Source organism: Salvelinus alpinus, chromosome 8 (assembly GCF_045679555.1).
Source record: "Salvelinus alpinus chromosome 8, SLU_Salpinus.1, whole genome shotgun sequence".
NCBI lineage: Eukaryota > Metazoa > Chordata > Actinopteri > Salmoniformes > Salmonidae > Salvelinus > Salvelinus alpinus.
In genome coordinates, this window is record NC_092093.1 from 33146838 (window position 1) to 33173171 (window position 26334).

Below are 26334 nucleotides of genomic sequence, written 5' to 3' on the forward strand. Positions count from 1 at the left end.
AATGGTGTTAATGAAAGGCACCTCTCACTCTGATTTCTCTGATAATGAAATGAAAACAGCTCCACTCAGTCCCAGGCCTAAACAAATAGTCCCTTCTCGTCTCTCTGTCTGAGGGCCCCCCTGTAGAGAATGCTGGTGGGAAGTCATTTGCAACACAGCGTGGACTCCCCATACCAGCCAGCATTCTCCTCCAGAAATTAGATGAGTTTATCGACTCCCACACAGAGAGCGGGAGAGACAGACAGATCGAGTTAATGAGTCTATGGTGTTATTTACCCCAAAACCCTGGGCCCCACCCCCTCGCAGCCTCCCAGCGCTCACAGCTCACACCTTACTCTGGTCCTGCTGAGAGGGTGCCAAATACAAGCCAGTGGTTCTGTTGGTTGGTTTAGCTAGTAACTAGGCGACTTGGAACCAGAACCATTTGCCAGAACTGAATTAGAAGTTGTGGGGAGATGGGAGGCATTGAACACGGGCCATATTGATTCTCATTCAGTAGTGCAAAATTTAGTTTCCAATAAAAAAAAACAGCAGGCTGTTCTGGCGGACTATTCCCAGATGGGAAATGCTTTTGTTCACTGTAGGTTACCGGTCTCCATCCCGACGGCTCAATATTCAGTCCTCTGCACCTCGGTACAAAGCCTGGTACAAAGTGTGGTCCTAACGGAGGCACAGGGACCAGCACAGCCAAGAGCGAGTCCTGCTCCTGCTTAGATGGAGTGCCAGCCTCCCTGATTTACAAGGCAGTAATTGCTTTTCCAGTCAGGGTTTAATGTGAGCGTTTGAGTCAAAAATGTAATCTTGTCATTCGTGGCTCTCTCACTCTCTGCATGCGGTCTGTCGACGGGAGGATCAGCAGCAGGAGCTCTCCCATTGTTTAATCGACGGCATTGTGTAGTCCAAAGACGTCACAGCAACACTGGAATGAGTTGACAGCGGGTGCTCGGGGGGGAGAACATGTTACTTTCTGCCGTGAGAAACAAACAAGACTGAGTTCTCAGTGCAGCAGAGCAGAGAGCATGCTGGGATATCACTAAGGCTCTCCTATGTGGCATTTATGTGGTGCCCTGGGATGCAGAGCGGTGTACCATTGTTGTCAGGTAACACACACCTATGCTCAAAAGACAGCTCTTGGACGGCTGTGTTTGGTCTGACAGAGCAGAGACACTCTTCGACCTGCTGAGCCAGGCTAGGCCTCGGCAGGAGAGTCTGTCAGGGGGACCTAAAGGTGGAGCAGGCCATAGTGGGCTCTGGGGTCTTAAGAGGATTAACCTCCCTCGGTGCGTTGTTCTTCTCAGGGCTCAGACACGCAAATAGCATTTGTTGGCCGACAGTACCGCTGTGTACCGACAGTGAACCGAGTGGGCACTGATTTTACATGTAGAATCGCGTGAAAAAAGAATCAGACGTACAGTGGGAAGTCCCCTAAAACACAGAGCACTGAACTAATCGGCAGACAAACGCTAGATTCCCATTCGGTGCGACGTGTGCACGCCTTTTAAAAAGGTTAGGGCGGGGGCAGAGCAGATCAGGAACAGATGTCTATTAATTCATAAACCAGCCCCAAGGGAGTGATTTATTTTCTATAGGCCTACAGTATGTGGGTTGGTTGGAGAGTCATGTGAGGACAAAACAGGGTTTGGGGGAAGAGTAAAACCAAAGTCAGTGAATCACATGAGTCATAAGTGACTATTCAAACAGCAAAGGAATAAAAAGGCCTAATCATTAGAAACTATCCCCTCCCCCGTTTCCATCCCCTGATAGCCTGCTAGCCTGTCCTCCATGTTGCGCTCATCTTTCCCTCTTTTCTCTTTACTGACCAGCCCAGGAAATTCAGCTAGTTTGGGGACCTGGGAACGAATCATCTGTTTGCCAAATTTCCATTTCCCTTATCCCCCCCCCCCCCCCCCCATCCCACATTGATGACTGAGCTGTGTGTGAAGGAGGGCAGAACTAGGATTTGGAGGAGCTCTGTGCCATGGAGGTTTCTGAAGGAGAGGAGCGCCAGACTGGGAGACAGAGACAGACAGTGCCGGCAGCAGGCACAGAACCCAGGGCTCAGGACAAGCAGCTGTCCAGGACAGAGAGCCCAACTACAGGCAATGTCAACAGACACCACGTCCATGCCAACTCCCGTTTACTGTCAACCAAACTGCCTCCGCCTTTTACACTCACTTTCTCATAGTGTCTTTCCTCTCATCTGCTCTCCCTCGCTGTCCTTCATCACTCTACTATTGCGGTTGTTCTCTCCTCTCTTTTGCTCTCCCCCCCCGCCGTCCTCCATCTCTTTCTTGCAACAGACCTAAACATACCCATCCTTAACCCTGGAGGAGAGGAGTTGGAGAAGATCCTCTTAGCTGGCTGAGGCTTATCTGAACGCCCGGCTATTGGAGGTGACAGTGTCGGGACACATTTACGCTCTGGCAAAGGATTAGGCCTAAGCAATCACTTGCACTGTCTTTTTGATTGAGCTAACGCTCTCATATAAAGTCAGCTGTTGTACAGAACGTCTTGGTGTGTATGTGTGGGCCCATCCAGTCAAATAGGGAGTTTAGGGCCTTGTTAACATTCATGAAAATCAGGTGAGCTGAAGACACTCATATCCCCAAATCTGCCAGCAAATTATTCTCTTCCAGACTTTTGTCTCCTTGGACGGGAAGAAATTGCCAGAGAAAACTAACACCAAGAGCCATACTTTCTTCTGAACGTCAAAATACAGATCTTTGTTTCTTTGACTACTTGAATACAATATTCCAGAGAGTGCTGGTGACTTCCGATATAGTTCATGGGAGCACGGCACAATGAACCGCACACTTTAGAGCACTGGACATGTATCCTTTCATCATAAGTGCATTTGATGAAATCAACGCCATTCATTATGCAAATGCAGCCGAGCATAGAAATCTAATCAAATCAATCATCGTCACTCTGTGAATGTGCCTGGCTATTTTCTCTGGACGATCAGGCTAGTGACACTTTAAAGCGAGGAAAAGTCTCGCCGTGGTTTCATGACGGATCTGCACATCTGGAGCATACCCTACAATCTCTTCTCTAGCGTCTCATGCACATTCAGTGCCTCTGCTCGACACAGTTTGCCCGTTCCCACAAGGAGCCTCATACGAGGTAGTACACCCAGCATCACTAATTCATAATATTCCCACCATCTCCTGACAACTTCACAAGGAGTCATGCTGTATCTGGCCCACAACTGCAGAGTTTATTATGTTAAGAGCTACTGAGCATTGTGTCATCATAGAGAACATCATAACCTACTCCTGATTAAATCCATTCATCTGTACACCTTGCACAGGTAGATAAACACCTTTAAAATGAAAATGACACATTACCAACAATGCCCTTATCATCCGTAATAGTACTAAGTGCGCGAATAGCAGTCACAATGACAGATATCTTGGCCGCACTATTGTGCTGTTGAATGAGCACCAGAAGCAACGCGGTCTCATCGTCAGCTATACTCTTCACTGCAGTTAAAGCCAGTCCGAAGGAGCGCAAGTCTTTAGCAACAAGCAACATCTGTGTCATTGTTTCACTCTGAGGTCTATTAACTTCTCCAGGGTAGGGTGCAGCATTCGGAATTTTGGATGAAATGCATGCCCAAATTAAACTGCCTGCTTCTCGGGCCCAGAAGATATGATATGCATATAACTGCCTGATTTGGATAGAAAACACTCTAAAGCTTCCAAAACTGTTAAAATAGTGTCTGTGAATATAACAGAACTGATTTGGCAGGCGAAAACCTTTTTGGTTTTGTAGTTTTCTATTCAATGCCATTACAGTATCCATTGACTTAGGACTCAAATAGTAGTTTCTCTGCCTTCCACTAGAAGTCAACAGTCTTTAGAAATTGTTTCAGGCTTGTATTCTGAAAAATTAGGAAGTAAGAGCAGTCTGAATGAGTGGACCCTAAAGTGTCACAGAGCTTTTTCATGCGCGAGACCGAGAGAGTGCCTTTCTTGTTTACCTTTTAAATTGACGACGTTATTGTCCGGTTGAAATATTATCAATTATTTAGGCTAAAAACAACCTGAGGATTGAATATAAACATCGTTTGACATGTTTCTATGAACTTTACGGATACAATGTAGATTTTTTTTGTCTGCCTGTTTTGACTGCGTTTGAGCCTGTGGATTACTGAAGAAAACGCGAACAAAACTGAGGTTTTTGGATATAAAAGAGACTTTATCGAACAAAAGGAACATTTATTGAGTAAATGAATGTCTGCTGAGTGCAACCATATGACGATCATCAAAGGTAAGGGATTAATTTTATCTCTATTTCTGACTTGTGTAACGTTTCTACTTGGCTGGTTACTGTTTGTAATGATTTGTCTAGTGGGCTATGTTCTCAAATAATCGTAAGGTATGCTTTCGCCGTAAAGCATTTTTTAAATCTGACACCGTGGTTGGATTCACAAGAAGTTTATCTTTAAACCTATGTAAAATATGTTTTGTTTTATGAATTTTTATAATGAGTATTTCTGTATTTGAATTTGGCGCCCAGCAGTTTCACTGGCTGTTGAAGAGGTGGGACGCTAACGTCTCACGTACCCAAGAGAGGTTAAACAGGGCTGCAGCCTCTTGTCAGGATGATCATCTATACAGCCTTCTAGAGAGTCTTCACCAGATTGGAAGGCAGTAAGCTCTTCATGGCATTCTTCAACATGCCCAAGCTGTTCCCAGCACGGCACAACTTCTGCTGCTTCCCTCCTGGCTCCACACACACACACAGAGACCAGCCACTTGATCTGTTTACCTTATTTAGAGTAGGGACTTTCACTAGTTTGTGTGTGTGTGTGTGTGTGTGTGTGTGTGTGTGTGTGTGTGTGTGTGTGTGTGTGTGTGTGTGTACTGTGCTATATTTATCCCCTGCACGAACATGTTTATCCCTATTCTTTCACCATGACACACATTCAAGCACACACTGATTCAAGGCTGTTTAGGAACAACAGGTGCGAGATAATTGAAGGGGACAATGTAATTGTGGAAGAATGAATGAAACACAGAACAGAACAGAAAGCGCGTGTTCATGTGCAATGTCTGAGACTCCCAGGAGAGACCAGTAGGTACTGCAGGAGAGTCTCAGAGAGCCCCTTCGATGAAGCATGGTGTCTCAATAGAGATGGATTCACACCAAAGTGGAGGGCCAGAATGGTCCAGGTATCCTTATGATGTAATTATACCTGCTATTCCCCTTTATTGCATTCCTGTTTCAGGCTGTGTCTGTTCTCTATTTGTTCTACATCCATTATCTCTCTGCCATCTCTTTAAAGCCCCGCCAACACTACTGACCCACAGCAAGACAGCAGCCCGCTCTGAAGGAATAAACAGGTCAAACAACAACGAAGCCCATTGTAGAACACTAGAAACAAGAAATACACATCACATAAATATGCCCCACACCCGTTTATTGCCCTGCAGAGTAGCATAAACTCTACCCACTGGCCACTGGAGACAAACGCACGAGAGAGAGAGAGGCGGAGGGAGTGTACACAACATATTACAGTGATCCTTCATGCAGCGCCTGTCACACTGGTATGGGCAGCGACTCCCTTATGCACCTGCATCTACATGCAAATAAGACAGCCCTAGAGGCCTAGTGTTGGTGGGAAAGCAACGCACAGCTCGGAAAACATACTGTACCATCCATACCATCCATCATGCTCTACAGACGACTCAGCCCTGCAGTGATGAAGTTATGCTATAGGGACGTGCTGACAACAAAGCCCTCCTAAAGGTACTAAAAACTCGCTCAAGTGTTAGCCCAACAGAAAATTGTGGGACTATTGCCTGCCAATTGTGTGCCAGACTGTTGACTTACATGTAAAATAGATTTGACTAGATAATCATCATCTGTGACTTGTTTCAGGAAACTAGGCGTATGTCGCAAGTCACGACTTCACAGGAGAGGCATTTGAACATTTATGATTTTTTTTTTAATCAATATGCGTTTTTGGCAGAAATGCCTTCTGGAACATTTGAACATTTATATGCCTTAATAACAAACTTGTATGCCCAATGTAAATACAAATAAAGTTGTTAAATTACAAGCCTAGTTGGTTTAGCCACAGAAGAAGACAGGAACCTTCCCGCTAGCCATGATTGGCTGAGATAATGAACGGCCTGGACATGCCAAGAGATGAGTATCGGATTGGTCTGCCATGTAGCATCTTCTGTTTATAAAATGAGCTGCTCATTATGTGTAGATAATCCTATCTACTGGAGTTTTTCAAAATATATAACGTTAGCCATGGAGAACTGCAAATGTGTTGCTACTGCTCTCAACCAGAGTGACTTGACAACGGGCCAAGCAAGCTGTACAAGCAAAATGGACACACGGGACGTTTTATTTAACCTCTCTTGGGTAGGGGGCAGTATTTTCACGTCCGGATGAAAAGCGTGCCCAAAGTAAACTGCCTGTTACTCAGGCCCAGAAGCTAGGTAGAGTTGGATAGAAAACACTCTAAAGTTTCTAAAACTGTTAAAATTATGTCTGTGAGTATAACAGAACTGATATGGCAGGCGAAACCCTGATGACAAACCAGCCCCCAAAAAAATATTTTCAGCCTACCACTGTTTTCAATGGCTGTCACTTTTATTATAAGGCGAAATCCTGCCAGATTGCAGCTCCTAGGGCTTCCACTAGATGTCAAGTCTTTAGAAAGAAGTTCATGCTGGTTTTTGGAAAAATGAGCCAGAAATTGTAGTTTTTCAAGGTGGCTCCCATTTAGGCTGTAGTATTTCCAAGCGCGTGGAAGAGTGCGTTCTTTTGTATTTTTCTCCGGTAAAGATAATAACGATTCTCCATCTTAAATTGTATCGTTTATTTACGTATTAGGGTAACTAAGGTTTGATTATAAACGTTGTTTGACTTGTTTGGAAAAGTTTTAGTAACGTTTGGGATTCATTTTGTATGCATTTTGATGGCGGGAAACTGGGTGGATTATTGACTGAAGTGCGCCAGCTAAACTGAGTTTTTATGGATATAAAGAATGACATTACTGAACAAAAGGACCAAAAGGAACCAGCCTGGTTCCTCTCTAGGTTTCTTCCTAGGTTTTGGCCTTTCTAGGGAGTTTTTCCTAGCCACCGTGCTTCTACACCTGCATTGCTTGCTGTTTGGGGTTTTAGGCTGGGTTTCTGTACAGCACTTTGAGATATTAGCTGATGTACGAAGGGCTATATAAAATTAAAATAAACTTGATTTGATTTGTGATGCATCTGGGACCTTTTGGAGTGCCAACAGAAGAAGAGCAAAGGTAAGGCATTTATTATATTGCTATTTCTGACTTTCGTGTCGCACCTGCCTGGTTGAAATGTTTTTCATGCTTTTGTATGCAGGGCGCTGTTCTCAGATAATCGTATGGTGTGCTTTCGCCGTAAAGCCTTTTTGAAATCTGACACAGCGGCTGGATTAACAAGAAGTTAAGCTTTATTTTGATGTATTACACTTGTGATTTTATGAAAGTTAAATATTTATAATTCTGTAGTTTGAATTTTGCGCTCTGCAATTTCACCGGATGTTGGCCAGGTGGGACGCACTCTCTTCCCGCCTGCCCATAAGAAGTTAATGAAAGGGGTTGGTGGAAAGCTATGGCTGGCAACACCCGACTCCCTACTTCAGGCCGCTGCCACAGATCAAGCAGTACCAGCACTTCAGGGGAATATCATTTTCATTGCATTGTATGAGGTTATTCTTCTTATCTAAACTTGGGAGGTGAATTGATGTTGTGCAAGGTTGTAATGTCTTAAGTTGTTTTGTTATTTCCTGTTTTACAGCTTCGATGCTCAGGAGCCTGGTGTTGTTGTTGCCAAGGAGCGTTGGGACTCAGTCGGGACCAGGTTTCAGCTGCTGCACACCGCTGACATCCTTCCTCCCATAGATGGTCTGCCTGTACAAGCACCACTGGACACAGCTAGACAAACTTATATTTTTGAGAAGATCGGGGAGTTTTGTGACGAAGAGGCTATGGACATCACATGCCCTGTACCAAAGTCAAGGGCAGAAATGAAACAGGCTCTCCGAATATATATTCCCTTGTTCATGCTTGGTTCGGACGGACCAGTTCATCACTGGGGGCGAGTTCCCAGTCATCAGCACTATCTGCAGTGCCTCTAGTCACATGAGTCTCTCCTAACACACGCCATACATTGCTGCTACTATTTCTTTTTTGTATCCTGCTGCTCAGCTACTTCACCCCTGAATGTATGCATATAACTACCTCATCTATCACTGATATTGTTATTGATATTGTTCTTGTACATATTGTATATTATTTTGTTCTTTCTCTACTGGTATTGACGCTTTTTGATATTGCTACTATGCAAGTAACCATTTGGCTGTACCGTTTACACCTTCTGCAGAGACCCATCCACATAGCAAGATGTGGCTGGTGGTTATAGCATTTCTTTCACATGACCCATCAATTTAGACAAGTGTCTGGTAAGCATCATCTACTATTTATTTTAAATTATCTGGACACTGTTTACCTGGAATTGTTCCTTGTTGTAGGCTACTACTTTTACAATTTTTTGTCTTAATCTTTACTACACTACTCACTGTTTAGCACATGGCCTCACATGTGAATCCTTAAAGAGATGGGTGGGGCTAAGGCTTAACAGGGTGTGAACAATGCTGAATGGATGTAGACAAAGAAGAGCTCTCCAGTGGGTGTACCAAATATTCAAAGGCCATTTTCTCAACAGTGGGGTTACAAGTTTATCAACTTTCAAAGCAGAATTACTTGATGTGTATGATATACCAGTTTGTAGCTCTGTGTCTCTGCTTTTATCCAATGTAAAAAATAAAAAAAACAATTTCTAATTTTGCTACATAAGACCGAATCAAGGTGGTCAGTCACATTTGACTACATCGTAAGCAATCATTTTTAGAATTAGGCAATGTAGCCCGATGGGAATATTTCATAAATAAAGTTCATATACAGTTTAGAGTGATTAACAATGTTTAGCATATATATATATTTTATGTAATACACATGCTTTCCAGTGTTCTTTTTGTGGTACTAGGTTTGATGATCACTAGACTTGATGCAGTATGTTATGGTTTAAACTAGAGCTGGTCCAATAAGCCAAAAGTCATTAAAATCGACACCGACCTACATATCACAGGCATTTTGCTGATATCGTTCATTACGATAAGTAGCCTATGGAGAAAAGTGAAATAATAGGTTTGCTAGTATGGGTGATTGTTAAATGGGACAATTGATGGATACAACCATCCCAAAAAAATAAGTAGCAGTAGTAGTAAGGATGTATTTATTTTTTTAACAGTGGTGCACGCGGCCTCCCGAGTGGCGCCGTGGTCTAAGACACTGCATCACAGTGCTTTCGAGTCCAGTGGGTTCGAGTCCAGGCTCTGTCGCAGCCGGCCGCGACCGGGAGACCCATGGGGCGGCGCACAATTGGCCCAGCGTCGTCCGGGCTAGGGGAGGGTTTGGCCGGCAGGGACGTCCTTGTCCCATCGCGCACTAGCGACTCCTGTGGTGGGCCGGGTGAAACGGTGTTTCCTCCGACACATTGGTGCGGCTGGCTTCCGGGTTAAGCGGGCATTGTATCAAGAAGCAGTGCGGCATGGTTGGGTTGTGTTTCGGAGGACGCACGGCTCTCGACCTTCGCCTCTCCTGAGTCCGTACGGGAGTTGCAGCGACGAGACATGACTAACTACCAATTGGATACCATGAAATTGGGGAGAAAAATAAGTTATTTTTAAACAGTGGTGCACATTAATGTTATTTATCGCTATCGCATCAATTCAGGCAATTTATCACGATATGGATTTTTGTTCAAATCGCCAAGCTCTACATTGACAGAGGACACACTGATTATTATTGTATTCTGTGAAACACTGCAATTCTATAGAAGCTGACAGTCACTGCCTTATGTTTCGACATCCTATAAGCATATTGGGCTGGTGTTCAGAGTTCAGTTGTCTGCTGATTAAGTTATAAGGGCCTTCTCAGAAAAAGCCAGTTAGACATTTTATCTTCTTCTGTGCTGGAGGTGTCTCCCTATTGCAACTTGTAATAAAAACCAGTTCGATATTTTATTGAATTTATCTACGACTGCACTTCTCTTTTGTTCTCCTGGAAATTCCTATTACAGGTAACATCTGTTTATTTGCATGCAAGCTGTAGCCTACCTAGCTACATTAACAGTGCACTGCAAAACGAGTCCAAAATAGCAGGAAAACTAAATGTTGATAATAAACCCCTCTAACAACAGAACGGTGTCAGGTATCACTTCCCTTTTAGCGTGTGTGAATGAGCAAACTGAAAGGAGTGGTCTCACAGGAATACAAAAGGGACTTAAAGAACACGACAGTTCAAGAAGGAGCACCACTTCAACGACAAAGGTTAGCTTCTTTGAATTCTAATAACGCACTAGAACCAGGAGCATTAACATGAAGAATACAGATTTGGAATCTAATTTGTGTTCATACAGAATCGTGTACTACCAGTCTCTCATTTGTAGTGTTGTACATAGGGTGCTCCTTGATCAGAATGTATCATTATTTGTGATGTGAGGTGGCGAGGAGGGAGGGAACCACTTTGGACTACATGATAACAGGGATGGTAATTAGGGTGTTTTATGAAACAGATTGAGCCTTGCTGCTTTTGATGTGAGCTAGAACTAGAGGAAGGCCCATCGTGCTGAAAGAGGAGTCGCTGTGTTTACAGTGCATTCAAGCATTTGTTCAGAGGAGATCGAAACAATGAAAGACGGGGAAACAGGGGCAAGCTCTTTATACACCCGCCCACTACAACTAACAGTAGCGCCCACTCTAATGCAAGGATGTACTAGTAAACAATGCCAGACAGGAGTAGGACAACACACCCACTAATGTAAGGAGGTACTAACTAACCAAAGCCGGGCAGAGCTACGACAACAATACACCTGACCTGCAGAAAAACAACGCACCTCGCCCACCTGTCCATCAGCTCAACGTTGAGTATTCATGTCTGTGTCGTGCACGCTATAATACAATTATTTACTAACGTCATTCCTGTTAGGGGTATTTTCACTGCTATTTCAAGCATCAGCAATACTGAAGAGCCCACTCAGCTAATATGGAAGAGGCTTCTCCCTTGGCAGGTCAGTGGACCCTGACCATCACACTCTCCCCAGAGAGAACACTATCCTAAACACAGGAAAGGAGCAGGAACATGGTAAACATACAGGACCAATACAAAGGCCTCCCTCATCATTTGGGTGGGTCTAATCTAAATCTGTAGACAGGCATCGGATTCAGTGTTGACCTGTTGAGAGGTTAAACCTACCCTGCATAATGTCCTACTCGTCTATTTATGATGGATGAATGACTGCGTGATGCTCTTTTATTCAAGCTAGCAGCGAAGCATCTAAAATGAGTGCACATTAGATGAATTCAACAGACTCCAAATCTGCGGTCAGTGTGCCCTGTAGTCGCTGAGTGACACAGCAAAACCAAGCATTCGCATTGACATGGCAGACAAGGTACAGTAGGCTAGACAGACTGACTAAAACAGGTGAGGATAAGTGCTGCCTGGGGTCAACTGATATGCTGTGGCTATGCAGCTAGTCCATAAGACTGCAGACTGGAGGCATACCCATCAAGCAAATCAATTAGAAGAGGTTATGCGAGGGTAACAGAAGTCACTGGAATTACCTTTCTTTGATCTATTCTCTACCGTCAACCAGATTACCATTTGTTTAGCAGATTAGCATTTTTTCTTTTATAAACCCCAACCAATGACTCAGTCTGGCATCGGCCCATCAGGACAATTCAGCATCCAACAACGCAAAAAGACGAAAACGCTCCATACTGTTTCATCCCACATTCTTCTTTTATTTTTGATGTGGGATGAAATTAGAAGTTTGTACAGTGATCGAGAGCTAATTAAAACAAATGTTTTTTTTAAACCAGCTCCTCTTTCTGTGCAAATGAAAACAGGAGGGATTTCCAAAGGGACTGGCAGGCAGGAGGCTATGTAATTACCGCAGATCTCTCTCTCAGCCTTCCTCTGTGGCTGTGCTGTTCTGCTCTTGTACACACACACACCCACCTAGGGTTGGGAAATATATGGGGAGACCTCTTCAAAAGACATGTTACTCCAAATATCGCGATATCCGATATAAATCATTTTCGAAATAAAAAGTTTCAAACATGCTTTATGAGTAATTCATGAACCTACGGTGGCAATACATATGGTAAGTGATTTCAAATGGGGCTTTTGACATTGACTGTTCTATACTGTTCAATCCAACTTTAAAAAACTAAAAAAACATTGCATTTTCATCATAATCTGCATTTCCTGCACTTTTGTTATCATTTCGGTATATCTGTATTTTATTAGGATCCCCATTAGCTGTTGCTAAAGCAGCAGCTACTCTTCCTGGGGTCCACACAAAACAGAACATAATACAGAACATTAATAAACAAGAACAGCTCAAGGACAGAACTACAATGTAGAAAATAGTAAAAAATAAAGAAAAACCCTGGAATGAGTAGTTGTGTTCAAACTTTTGACTGGTACTGTATATTGTCAATGTCATCATATAAACCGGCCTTGGCCTAAACCTAACACACACGCACGCCTGCCTCGCCAGTCTCCAACTATGCAGAGGAATGCAGCTCTGTTCAAAGGAAGAAATCAGAGGCTATTCATAGACATATTTACAAGAATGTAGGCTAGTTCACCCATTATACACACTACACAAAGCAATGCACCATTCTTTGTCTACGCAGGTGTTTGTCTGCGTCTCATACATAATACTGAGACTAGTCCAAAAACCACCACAATATGTGCAGTAAGGGCCTATTGGATTTCCTCCTCATTCACAATGGGTGTGACATCACAGCGAGCACAGTCTTGTCATTGCAATAGCCCTCTAACTAACCCACTTTCAGAAATCAATTGCCAAGGCCAGGGGGAGAATGGTCTCCCTGGCTACGATGATTATCACCTTTTTAAAAAGCCCTTAAAATGTTCCATCACAACGATGTGGATCTAATGAGAACAAAAAGGGGGCAGTAACCGACATCATCTCCCAGCACTGATCAAATACCTGTCCTATATTATCCCCAGCACTGGCTACGTCTCCCTTTGACTGACAAGAAGATGGGGAAACCAGACTCCGGTACTCCGATAGATCTGTGGAACTTTAGTGAGAGGTCGGGATGAATAGGACGCGTTTCTATTTTGCCATAATCGAAGGTAGACATGTACACAAAGCCGAAAACAAGTGGGCAAGCGTTTCCCTTCAGGTTCAGGGCAATTCCACAGAAACGGAATTACACTTTGACACAGATCTCTCTATTTAAAAAGTATGCCAAACCATTGATTTCAAAAGTTTAACAAACGATACAACTATATGCACAACAACTACTTTGAACAATTTACACAGACAATAAAAAATATAAAAAACATTTACTAGAAAACTGTGCAAATGTAAAGTTTGAAAGCTATGATCCCTTATTGTGTAGATGAAGGGGAGGAGACGGGTTAAAGCAGGATTTTTAATCCTCGAGACAACATGGATTGTGTGCGTGCCATTCAGAGGGTGAATGGGCATGACAAAATATTGAAATGCCTTTGAATGGGTATGATAGTAGGTGCCAGGCACACTGGTTTGTGTCAAGAACAGCAACGCTGCTGGGTTTTTCCATGCTCAACAGTTTCCCGTGTGTATCAAGAATGGGAAGCATTGGAGTCAGCATGGGCCAGCATCCCTGTGGAACACTTTAGACACCTGTAGATCCCATGCCCCCAACAAATTGAGGCTGTTCTGAGGGCAAAATGGGAGGGGGGGTGCAACAGCTCTGACACACACACACACTTATCCCACCAGACATGACACCAGGGGTCTTTTCACAGTTCCCAAATCCAGAACAAATTCAAGAAAGCGTACAGTAAAATATAGAGCCCTTATTGCAAGGAACTACCTTCCATCTTATATAGCTGAAATAAACAGCAAACCTGGTTTCAAAAAACAGACAAAGCAACACCTCACGGCACAACGCCTCTCCCCTATTTGACCGAGATACGTGTGGCTACGTGTGCCTTAAAAAATTTTTGATGTAGTTCTGTCCTTGAGCGGTTCTTGTCTATTGATGTTCTGCATTATGTCACTCTGTATTGTTTCATGTTTTATGTCGACCCTAGGAAGAGTTGCTGCTGCTTTTGCAACAGCTAATGGGGATCCTAATAAAATACCATTACCAAAACTCAATATAAGTTAGGTGTTCTTAAGGTTTTCTACACTCAGTGTATGTTTTCAGTAACCCAAAATATTTTAATTTTCAACTGTCTGCAGCTGGTGAAAGAAAAAGACTCAAAAACTAAACAGAACGGGAAGCATAGAAATAGTGCACATAGAACAGCTCTCCCGCTTCTTAGACTTGCTTTCAATGAGAATCTATAACTCACAGTTCTATGTGAATTTGGTCAGGTCGTCCAAAAATATATATTGAAGCTTTAACTGGAGAGAGAGCGAGAGAGAGAGAAGAGACAGCGGCAGAGAGAGTGAGGGATTGTTTTCAAAGTCTTGCTTTGACCACCAAATGACAGAAAGAGAAAAAAAAACAGTTATGAGCTAAACATGACAGTATGCCAGTGGAAAGGAGGACAGTAGCAGGTGACCCAACTGTGGTGTGTGACTACTATCGTTTCCCATTGTAACCAATTCAATTGCAGTAATTCTGTTACCGATTTAGTAACATAATTGCACGTTTTAAATCACTTCAGAATTCCTATCAGTTAAAACAAATTGGTAGGTTTACCTTTACTTGTTACATGAGGGAGAGAAAGTAGAAAAATATCTTAAAGATGTAGTTCTGTTACCAAAAACTCACAAGGCAATGTTTCTTAACCTTACAGGCAAATAATGTATCCAAAACTAAATATAAGTGTTGATATTAGTTGGTAGGGTCTTTACGTCAACATTATTGTGTTTTGATGTATTTCTAATACCTTTTAGGACTTTTTCTGGTAGTATGTTATCTAAGACCCCCTTTCCATCTGTTTGACCAGAAATCAAAGCCTTTGCTTATTCCACATTTTTAGAAGGGAAAATGTTTGAAAAATATATATATGCCTTAATTTATCAAAAATCGTCTCTCCGCTTTCATTTCACACCCAATTGAATATGCTCCTATGAACTTCATATGTTGGCGCTCATGGGTCCTCTTACATGGAAATGCCATTCAATTGATTCAAGTGGCATAGAATCTGCTCAATGGCTGACATCAATGGCAGTGGAGTTGACCGCCGCTCGGTGCTCAGACAACACAGCACAATGAGCCACTGTATCCATTTCACCATTCCCCATGGAGGTCACCACTGTTACGGCAGCTTGTCATTAACCCAACGTGGAGACTGGAGAGGCAAGCAATGAGTCCCCCCTCCCTCCTGCATATAGATGATGGCAAATCATTGACTGCTGTGCAAAGATCTGGGAGTTAACGACCCTGTTTGCTGGAGGCGTCCTATTGAGTAATCTTCAACTGGAGGCATGTGTGTAGTGCTGAAGTCCCCAGGGAGGACTGGCAAATTACAGGACAACAAATCCAATAGTGAAACAAAAGCATTAATGAAATCCTCCCTGGTCTCCAGGGAAACACCTACAGAACGACATCTAGCTAACAGGTGCAGCTCGGGGGGGGGGGGGTTGTAGTGATGGGGGAGGTGGCGGTGTGGGTGGAACACTGGGCACTGGCAACGAAGTGGGTCTTTGGCACAAGGGTGACAGATGGCCAAACAGCGCGCGCACACACAGCCAATGTGGCCTCCCCTGGGACGGCATGGGCACACAGCTGAAAAGTGTGAGGCAGAGTTGGGTTACAGATGTTTGCCCTGCGCCCTAAAAGAAAGCAAAGAGGTGGCGGCTGGCCAGCGGGCTGATTTGGCTGTGGTCGATGATGGCATCTTTTACACATGGCAAAGTGCTGGACGGGCGGGATTGAGTTACGCAGGAGCACGCCTACTCAGAGGCCATCTGCACACTGACACACTACTACACTCCGTTCTCTCACCATCATCAATAGACTTGTATTACCATTTGGATAATGCACTTAACAGTGGTAACAAACCCAAATTGTAACACTCAAAACATATTGGGTCTTTTTACTCCACCAAAACAATTGTCTCCAGTGTTGTGATATCGAGCCATCACCCACTGAGATAGATCTAGTTTTCTATGTAAAGGGACCAACAAATACCTTGGATTTTCTTACTCCAAATTACAGCAGCTCTTGCATTTCAGAAGTATCACAGAAAAATAATACATTAAACATTTACGATGATCAACCCTGCAAAACGAGATTCTTCAAAAACACTGCTTTGAGGAAATACTATGCGTTTCATCCAAAGTCAAAGAAGAAATGCAAAGCCGATTCCGGAATCAAGCAGCACAAACATCATGAAAAATGAATGGCATTTTAAACCTGACATGCATTCTGGCTACTAGGATATCATAATAACGCATTTTTAAGGCAGCAATGTGTGTGAAATGTTGCTTCTGTTAACGCGCCATTACGCCACTTCCATGTAAGTGACATACATGCCTTGCCGCCGTGGCCATGCGTGGTGTAAATCTGTGAGCTTCTCCTCCATGGCGTCTCATTGGCTTTCCAGTAAATCTCAGGCTGCTACCCACCTGCGTTACATGAGATGAATTGGTCGGAAATCGATAAGCCATTGGTCCTTTAAGTGTGTTCTGTCACTGCGACGTGTGGCCAGAGAGATGCTTGATACCAGGTAGGCGAAGAAGAACCATTGTGATTGGCTGATGGATCCAAGACTCACCTTCTCAGACCATTATTTCACAACAGGTGAACCACATTGAAGATTGTCAGCAGCTATTAAAAGGCACTGCGGACACAGCTTTCAGAAGGTCACGGACATTCTTCCATTGAACGTTGCTTTGGGACAAGAGTCATCCAGCTCTCATCTGCAGAGCATAGTAGAGACTAACTACATTGTTGTAAAGAACAAGTCCTTTCTCAGATTGCTTGACTGTGGAGAGCACGGAAATAAAGCAGAGCAGCAACAATATGGCGTGTATGGTTAAATAATTTGCTCTGACGATGGAAGTCTATCTTGCTTATATCACACATCCTGTGGTCACTCGAAATTGTGGCAAATGGCTGATTTCGAGCATTAGGCCTCCAATAACGTGATAGGTAGCCTAGTTAACGGTGTTAAACAATACCAGATTATCCTACCGAGGAACACCATATTAAACACAAATCAATAGAAACTGATTGCGGACAGGCAAAGGGATGAAATTGAACAGGAAAATCAATAAACTCACAGTTCTGGAAGCTCCGGTTATTAATTGGGTAAAAGAGCCGCTGGATTATAGGTATTGACAACATAAACATGCTATAGAGAACAAAAAAAAAAGGATTTTGCCATTTATGATGCAATCACTTTCATTACGTGAGGAGAGGTGTCCTGGCAAAAACTACAGCCGGAACAATACCAATATCACGATACTCGTTAGTATCTTGGAAAGGAAACAGAACACAAAGCGGAGTTAAATTCTTTAGGAAAACAGCCCTAATGTTGGAAACAAACATGTTGTCATCCAGAGTCACATGTCTTTGTTTTCCAAGCTATAGCACACAACAATGTACATAGAGCAGGTTTTTAAAGAGTTTGGTGTGGTTTGCGTTTTCATATTTGCCATGACATTTTTTTTGTGATACTGGTATCGTCACAGCCCTGGCAAAGAAAATTTAAATATCAACTTTAATTGAAAGGTGTTAGTACACACGTCTTCAAAACGGTCAGGACTATTTAATTGAAGAGGGGAGCGTTCTGTTCACTTCAAACTGGTTTATTGATTTTTATTCATTATTGGGAACATTTGAATCTGGTTTGACCTAGCCTCTTGACACAAGGCAAACTAATGAAGACCTTGTGAAAAGCCAATTGATTTTCTTCCCTCCTCCCCTCGATACGGAAGCAGTTAGGCAAAGCCATCCATAATTTGCTTGACAGGCTGTAGATCATGATTAAAGAGCAGAGGCCCAACATTATTCAAATCTGTTGGCCTGTAAGAGCGGTTTGTTGAATGAATAGTCACAGCACTGTCTGTGAAGGTGATCCAATCTGCACTGTTGGCATACAGATCTGATGGGCTGGATACAAAGTCTATATAGACTTGGTCACATGGGCAACTCCTTTCACCACGTGATATCACATGTAAAATTTCTCAGCCACTGTGACTGGCACCCATGTCAACCTTTAGACCTGTGTAAGGTAGAGGTCAACCTGGAACAGCTCTTAGGGACAATTAACTGGTTCTAGGGCTTGTTTATTGACCAATCAGTGCCTCAGTCAGGGGAGGGGCAAGTAATCAATACGGTCCACGGTCTACAACACATCGGTGTCAGTATTCATTTGCCTGCTTGATGACCTCACTAGTCATTATGACACCCAAACAGAGGGGTAAATGCATGGATGTCTAGGGTCTAGGATTGTACCTTAGCACTGTCAGTATCAATAGAGATTGGAGAGTGAGCCAACATCCTCATCTAACAGAAGAGCCACAGTACCATGGATCTTCCTTAACCACATAAACAGTAAAGAGTTTCCAGTTGTATCCATTAGTGTGCAGTAGAGCAGTATTTTTTCCTACACTGCAGAACAGAGTGCTCACCTTTCCTCTTGGCTGCTTGTTTACTAAGCCAGTCTTTGAGATTCTATCCACAAGGTATTTTGTTCTCCTCTGTCAATGGGAGAGTGCAGCCAGTCCCCTGCAGTATACCTTTCTCCACTCTTTTATAGCAGGAATAGAAATTAAATGTGCATTCTGAGCATAAAAAGTGAGCTGGGCGGTGATGGAAAGGGAAAAAAATAAGAAAAAAAGGCACCTGCAGATGCTTGAGGGCTTCAATTACTGCCTCTATGGTGCCACAGGTCAACAGGGGGCCTTTGGCTCAGGCCTGGACCGGATCAGCCCTGTCCAGCTCAGTCTGAATGAGGCTGGGGCTTGACTCTGGGCAGGGTTGTGGTCCGACATGAGAAGGTGAGATTGTATGGGGGCCAGGGGCAGCAATGAAGAGCTTTTAAAAATAAAGCAGGGTCCCAGAGGGTTACGGCCTGGCTGAGAGAAAAACTCACCGCTGCCTTGCGCTTTCTCTCCTTCACCTCCCATGTCTTATTTACGAGTGGAAAAATACGAAGATGCTGGCTGAATTATTTAGCGTGTGTACTCGGCTTTCCTTTCCCAGGAAATTAATGTGGTGCACCGCGTACACTGCCAAAACTAACCTGGGCAGGGTCCATAAAGGTCCATGAAAACACAAACACCACAATGCAACACACACAATTCAATCTCAGAAACAAAATAGTGGATACTATTTGAAAACATTCTCAGCTATACGTTGTGTCGTCTGCATCAGGCTAAATGGCCCAAACATTAAATGTCCCAGAACTGCACGTTACGTTACATAATTGCCCTTAAAACATAATATCAAAAAAATGGGACCTCACAAAATGAGACAGCCATTATTAAAATATGCCTGGTTACTTGAATCCCCAAAGATAAACAATTTGTCGGAAGAGGCAAAACAGTACCATGTAGAGCTGTGAAGATGTCATTCACCATGCCGGTGTTAAAACAAGGTCAGGTACGTGACAAGCCTAACAATAAACAGGGTTTAATGTTAGTGATGACCTGGTGGCAGATAGAGGGTTAGAATTGCCAGGGTAAACTGCTCCAAGCACTTGTACTCTACCTCTGCTGTAGTCTGTATTCAGCAGTATAGTGGATAGCTGACAGAGGGGAAAAACCCAGCCTATGGCCAAAAGCAGAGGATTGACAGCTCCTGCTCCACCACATTGGGCATTGTCTGTCATCATAATAGTACTCAGGGCAGTGGTGGACGGGGAGGAGGACAGTCCGCTGCACTGTTGGGTAGAGGTCGACCGATTATGATTTTTCAACGCCGACGCCGATTATTGGAGGACCAAAAAAAGACGATACCGATTAATCTGTCGTTTTTATTTATTTATTTGTAATAATGACAATTACAACAATACTGAATGAACACTTATTTTAACTTAATATAATACATCAATAAAATCAATTTAGCCTCAAATAAATAATGAAACATGTTAAATTTGGTTTAAATAATGCAAAAACAAAGTGCTGGAGAAGAAAGTAAAAGTGCAATATGTGCCATGTAAGAAAGCTAAGGTTTAAGTTCCTTGCTCAGAACATATGAAAGCTGGTGGTTCCTTTTAACATGAGGCTTCAATATTCCCAGGTAAGAAGTTTTAGGTTGTAGTTATTATAGGACTATTTCTCTCTATAGCATTTGTATTTCATATACCTTTGACTATTGGATGTTCTTATAGGCACTTTAGTATTGCCAGTGTAACAGTATAGCTTCCGTCCCTCTCCTCGCTCCTACCTGGGCTCGAACCAGGAACACATCGACAACAGCCACCCTCGAAGCAGTGTTACCCATGCAGAGCAAGGGGAACAACCACTCCAAGTCTCAGAGCGAGTGACGTTTGAAACGCTATTAGCGCGCACCTCGCTAACTAGTTTGAATGAATGCTTACGAGCATACTGGTGCCTACCATCGCTCAGTCAGACTGCTCTATCAAATCATAGACTTAATTATAACATAATAACACACAGAAATACGAGCCTTAGGTCATTAATATGGTCGAATCCGGAAAATATCATCTCGAAAACAAAACATTTATTCTTTCAGTGAAATACAGAACCGTTCCGTATTTTATCTAACGGGTGGCATCCATAAGTCTAAATATTCCTGTTACATTGCACAACCTTCAATGTTATGTCATAATTACGTAAAATTCTGGCAAATTAGGCGGCCCAAACTGTTGCATATACCCTGACTCTGCGTGCAATGAACGCAAGAGAAGTGACAATTTCACCTGGTTAATATTGCCTGCTAACCTGGATTTCTTTTAGCTAAATATGCAGGTTTAAAAATATACAATTCTGTGTATTGATTTTAAGAAAGGCATTGATGTTTATGGTTAGGTACAGTCGTGCAACGATTGTGCTTTTTTCGCAAATGCGCTTTTGTTAAATCATCGCCCGTTTGGCGAAGTTGGCTGTCTTTGTTAGGAAGAAATAGTCTTCACACAGTTCGCAACGAGCCAGGCGGCCCAAACTGCTGCATATACGCTGACTCTGTTGCATATGTTAGCAGGCAATATTAACTAAATATGCAGGTTTAAATATATACACTTGTGTATTGATTTTTAAGAAAGGCATTGATGTTTATGGTTAGGTAAACGTTGGAGCAACTACAGTCCTTTTTCGCAAATGCGCACCGCATCGATTATATGCAACGCAGGACACGCTAGATAAACTAGTAATATCATCAACCATGTGTAGTTAACTAGTGATTATGATTGATTGATTGTTTTTTATAAGATAAGTTTAATGCTAGCTTGCAACTTACCTTGGCTTCTTACTGCATTCACTTAACAGGCAGGCTCCTCGTGGAGTGCAATGAGAGGCAGGTGGTTAAAGCGTTGGACTAGTTAACCGTAAGGTTGCAAGATTGAATCCCCGAGCTGACAAGGTAAAAATCTGTCGTTCTGCCCCTGAACAAGGCAGTTAACCCACCGTTCCTAGGCCGTCATTGAAAATAAGAATGTGTTCTTAAAATAAGAGTGTTCTTAACTGACTTGCCTAGTTAAATAAAAGGTTTAATATATATATCAGAAATCGGTATTTTTGGAAAATATATAAAAAAATCATAATAATAAATAAATTTGTAAAATATATATATATATATTTTACATATTTATTTATTATTATGATTTTTTTATATATTTTTTTTAATCGGTGTCCAAAAATACCGATTTCTGATTGATATGAAAACTTGAAATCGGCCCTAATTAAATCGGCCATTCCAATTAAATCGGTCGACCTCTACTGTTGGGCCATTAGACTGAGGATGGAGGTACTAATCTGTTAACTACAGGTCGTTATTGAAATGCCTTTCCTCATTAAAAGGGCAATTCTGCCACTTTTCAACCTAAAATGAATTATCACCAGCACCATACCAGTGTGTACATGAAGTGGAGCGGGTCGAGAGTTAAGTTCCTTGGCGTCCGCATCACCAACGAACTATCATGGTCCAAACACACCAAGACAGTTGTAAAGAGGGCACGACAACACCTTTTCCCCTCAGGAGACTGAAAAGATTTGGCATGGATCCCCAGATCCTCAAAAAGTGCAACAGCTGCACCATGGGTTGCATCACCACCTGGTATGGCCACTGCTCGGCATCTGATCGTAAGGCGCTACAGAGGGTATTGCGTACGGCCAAGCTTCCTGACATCCAGGACCTATATACTGGGGGCTGTCAGAGGAAGGCCCCAAAAAATTGTCACGAGCTCCAGTCACCCAAGTCATAGATTGTTCGCTCTGCTACCACACGACAAGCGGTACCAGAGCGCCAAGTCGAGGACAAAAAGGCTCCTTAACAGCTTCTAAGACTGCTGAACAATTAATCAAATGGCCACCCGGACTATTTACACTGCTGTTACTCGCTGTTAATTATCTAAACATAGTCACTTTACAAATTACCTGGACTAACCTGTACCCCCGCACATTGACTCGGTACCGGTACCCCCTGTATATAGCCTTGTTACTGGTATGTCATTTTCTTGTGTTACTTTTTGATTTAGATCAATCTTTTCACTTTAGTTTATTTAGTTAATATTTTCTTAACACTATTTATTGAACTGCATTGTTGGTTACAGGCTTGTAAGTAAGCATTCCACGATAATGTCTACACCGGTTGAATTCGGTGCATGTGACAAATAAAATTTGATTCAATTTGATTACATATGTGAAAACAGCAAGTTCTAATGGTCTGTGGTTACAAAGACAGCAAAAAAAAAAAATTGAAAAAAAAGCTTCTCTGTGACGTCACAGGGTAGGATTAAAAGTAAGAAAAACCTGCAATGACTTTCTAGCCAGAGGGAAGGTCTTTTATTTATTTTTTATTGCTCCCCACGTCACCTCTAATCTCAGTCTTTGAAAATCACCGTTCTTAAAATAATTTCAACTTCTGATGATCGGGTAGAACTTTATTACTTCATTTTTTTCTACGAAACATGCCGATTTCTCATATGTAGACACTGGTATTGTGCTGGAGATAATGAAAATGAGGTTGAAAAGTGGTGGAATTGACACCAAGGTGGCGACACGCATCTCTGCGTGCCTGGCAGACATTTCAGCTTGGATGTCGGCCCACCACCTCAAGCTCAACCTAGACAAAACCAAGCTGCTCTTCCTCCCGGGAAAGGCCTGCCCGCTCCAAGACCTCTCCATCACGGTTGACAATCCACAGTGCCCCATACCTAAGTGCAAAGTACCTTGGCGTGACCCTGGACAACAGCTTGTCGTTCTCTGCAAACATCAAATCAGTGACTCGATCCTGCAGGTTCATACTCTACAACACCCATCCGTATCCATTGTGCGTCTATTACCAGAATGCCAGCAAAATTAGCACAAGTAATAGCTAAATATGCTAACGAGCACAAACAAAACTAAATGAATTGCAAAGACAGGCAATCCAGCTCAAAGTTATCAGGGCCTAAAATTAACACCTGCGGGTACATTTCGGCATTGGCGTGTAAGAATGTCTAATTCACCAGCCACTATGGAGGGTGGTCACAATCAGGGCTCTACAGTTCGAGCATTTCATAAATAGTCAACTCAAGTAAGGGCACGAGTGCAAGTTGAGATTTATAGCAAAATAAATGCTGCAGCAGATGTTTTCAAAGTATTCCTGCGGCTTTGTTTCATATCTGATAATACACAAAGAAATCTGAATCCTGATGTTATAGCTATCCCACTGAGCGGAGTGCTGAAAGACAAATTTTTTGAAGCAATATGGCATAAGTTTACTCGAGAGTCTACTAAAGTGAGACTTTGTCCTTGTGTTTCTTGGCTATTTGCATAGTTTTTTTGACAAGCTAGGTTTCTTTTCAATGTTTGAGTTTGCTTCCACTGCTAGCAAAAAGAGACATTGTCGGCCTTTACTAGTAAGATTATAAAAAGGCACACGTGATACTGCGGTGGCCCTGTTACCAAGAAAACCTTACATTTAAAAAATAAATAAAAAAATAAAAGGTTCACATTTTTATAACTAGGCAAGTCAGTTAAGAATAAATTCATATTACAATGGCGGCCTACCCCGGACGACGTTGGGCCAATTGTCAGCCGCCCTATGGGACTCCCAATCACGGCCGGATAAGATACAGCCTGGATTCGAACCAGGGACTGTAGTGACGCCTCTTGCACTGAGATGCAGTGCATTAGACCACAGCGCCACTCTGGAGCACCAATGATGAATTTTTTATTTTTTTAATGGATATTTTGGTTCAAAGACATATCATGGGCCTGGTTCAAAGACATATAAAGGCGTCACTACAGACCCGAGTTCGATCCCGGGCTGTGTCGCAGTCGGCCGTGACCGGGAGACCCACGAGGCGGTGCACAATTTGCCCAGCATCGTCCGGGTTAAGGGAAGGGTTGGCCGGCCGAGATGTCCTTGGCCCATCTCGCTCAAGCAACTCCTTGTGGGGGCCGGGCGCATGTACACTGACTTCGGTCGTCAGTTGTACAGTGTTACCTCCGACACATTGGTGCGGCTGGCTTCCGGGTTAAGCGAGCAGTGTGTCAAGAAGCAGTGCGGCTTGGCAGGGTCGTGTTTTCGGAGGACACATGGCTCTTCGCTCAGGTCACAGAGTATTAAATCGAGCAATATATAGCACATCACTTCTCACTAGTAATACATTACTTGTTTTAGAAACATTACAAGGCATGCTCATCATTTTCAATAAAAAAAAATTGTAATGACGAGCAAAATATCTCCGCTGGTAAAATGTTTTTCATCTACCTACCACATTGGCTGGTATACAAAAAAAGTTAGTTTTAGGCCCTGAAAGTTATACATATATAGAGAAGTCATTTTTGGTGAGTTTGGAAATTTACAAACAGAAATTAACAAAGCTGTCAAAGCAAAGGGTGGCTACTTTGAAGAAACTCAAATATAAAATATATTTAGATTTGTTTAACACTTTTTTGATTACTACATGATTCCATATGTGTTATTTCATAGTTTTGATGTCTTCACCATTATTCTACAATGTAGAAAATAGTAAAAATAAAGAAAAACCCTGCAATGAGTAGGTGTGTCCAAACTTTTGACTGGTACTGCACCGCAGTCAGTCAGACTGGCCTGCCCTCATGCATGCATTCTCGAGTGAGATACAGGTAATTGCCAAAATAAATGAAACACTTGCGTAAACATGGAATGAAGTATATTGAAAGCAGGTGCTTCCACATAGGTGTGGTTCCAGAGTTAATGAAGCAATTAACATCCCATCATGTATAAAAATGTCCAGTTGCCCATTATTTTAGCTACCATGACTGGAAGATCTCAGTGACTTTGAAAAAGGGGTCTCAAAGTAGCATAGGGGTTTTAAAGGACGTGTGTGTGTGTGTGTGTGTGTGTGTGTGTGTGTGTGTGTGTGTGTGTGTGTGTGTGTGTCTCAGTCACCAGATCAACCCAATTGAACACTTATGGGAGATTCTGGAACAGCATTTTCCGCCACGATTAACAAAACACCAAATGATGGAATTTCTCGTAGAAGAATGGCATCGCATCCCTCCAATAGAGTTCCAGACACTTGTAGAATCTATACCAAGACGCAGTTCTGAAGCTGTTCTGGCAGTCCACGGTGGCCCACTTTATCTTGGTGTTTCCTTTATTTTGGCAGTTATCTGTATGCAAAGGCTTCTGGAGAGATCTATTCAAATAGAATTCTCTCTTCCATCTTACCCTCTCAGCCCTGGCTTGACAGTATTGTCCGTCCCGATTACCAACATACCTCCGCCTCAAAAATGATTCCCATTTTAATCCTACTGACAGACAGTGCATGAGATGATATGGTGGCCCTGGAATAACCTGTGGGTCTTGTACTCCATCTATCTTTTCAGTAATGCAATAACTTTGTGAAACATAAAACACAGATTGAAAACCAATGACCTGTGTGATTGGGAATCTGAGTACCAGTCTGCCAACTACAATACTGAACACTAGAGGGGTGGAATTAAGAGGATTGTTGTCCTATTCAACGTATAATATCTTACCTTAATAATGAAATAGAAAGCAATGTCTTATTATAGTCTAGAGAGTCATCTTAAGCAGACATTAAACAGCTATGATTCTGTTGATGAATTGCAGCGAAGCAAAGAAAAATCGCACAGAATCCTAACCACACAGGTAGGCAGGAAGGCA

At 42.7% G+C, this 26334-nt stretch overlaps 1 protein-coding gene and 1 long non-coding RNA gene across 2 annotated transcripts in view; one reads left to right on the forward strand and one right to left on the reverse strand.

Annotated features, from left to right (window-relative positions):
- Positions 1 to 26334, reverse strand: part of LOC139582986 (mannosyl-oligosaccharide 1,2-alpha-mannosidase IA-like) — a 172255-nt gene that overhangs the window by 137736 nt on the left and 8185 nt on the right. The gene's annotated exons all lie outside the window — the stretch shown is intronic.
- LOC139582987 (uncharacterized) lies at positions 4865 to 10263 on the forward strand. The gene is made up of 2 exons (XR_011676464.1): positions 4865 to 5754; positions 7797 to 10263. It is a non-coding gene; the product is annotated as an uncharacterized lncRNA (long non-coding RNA).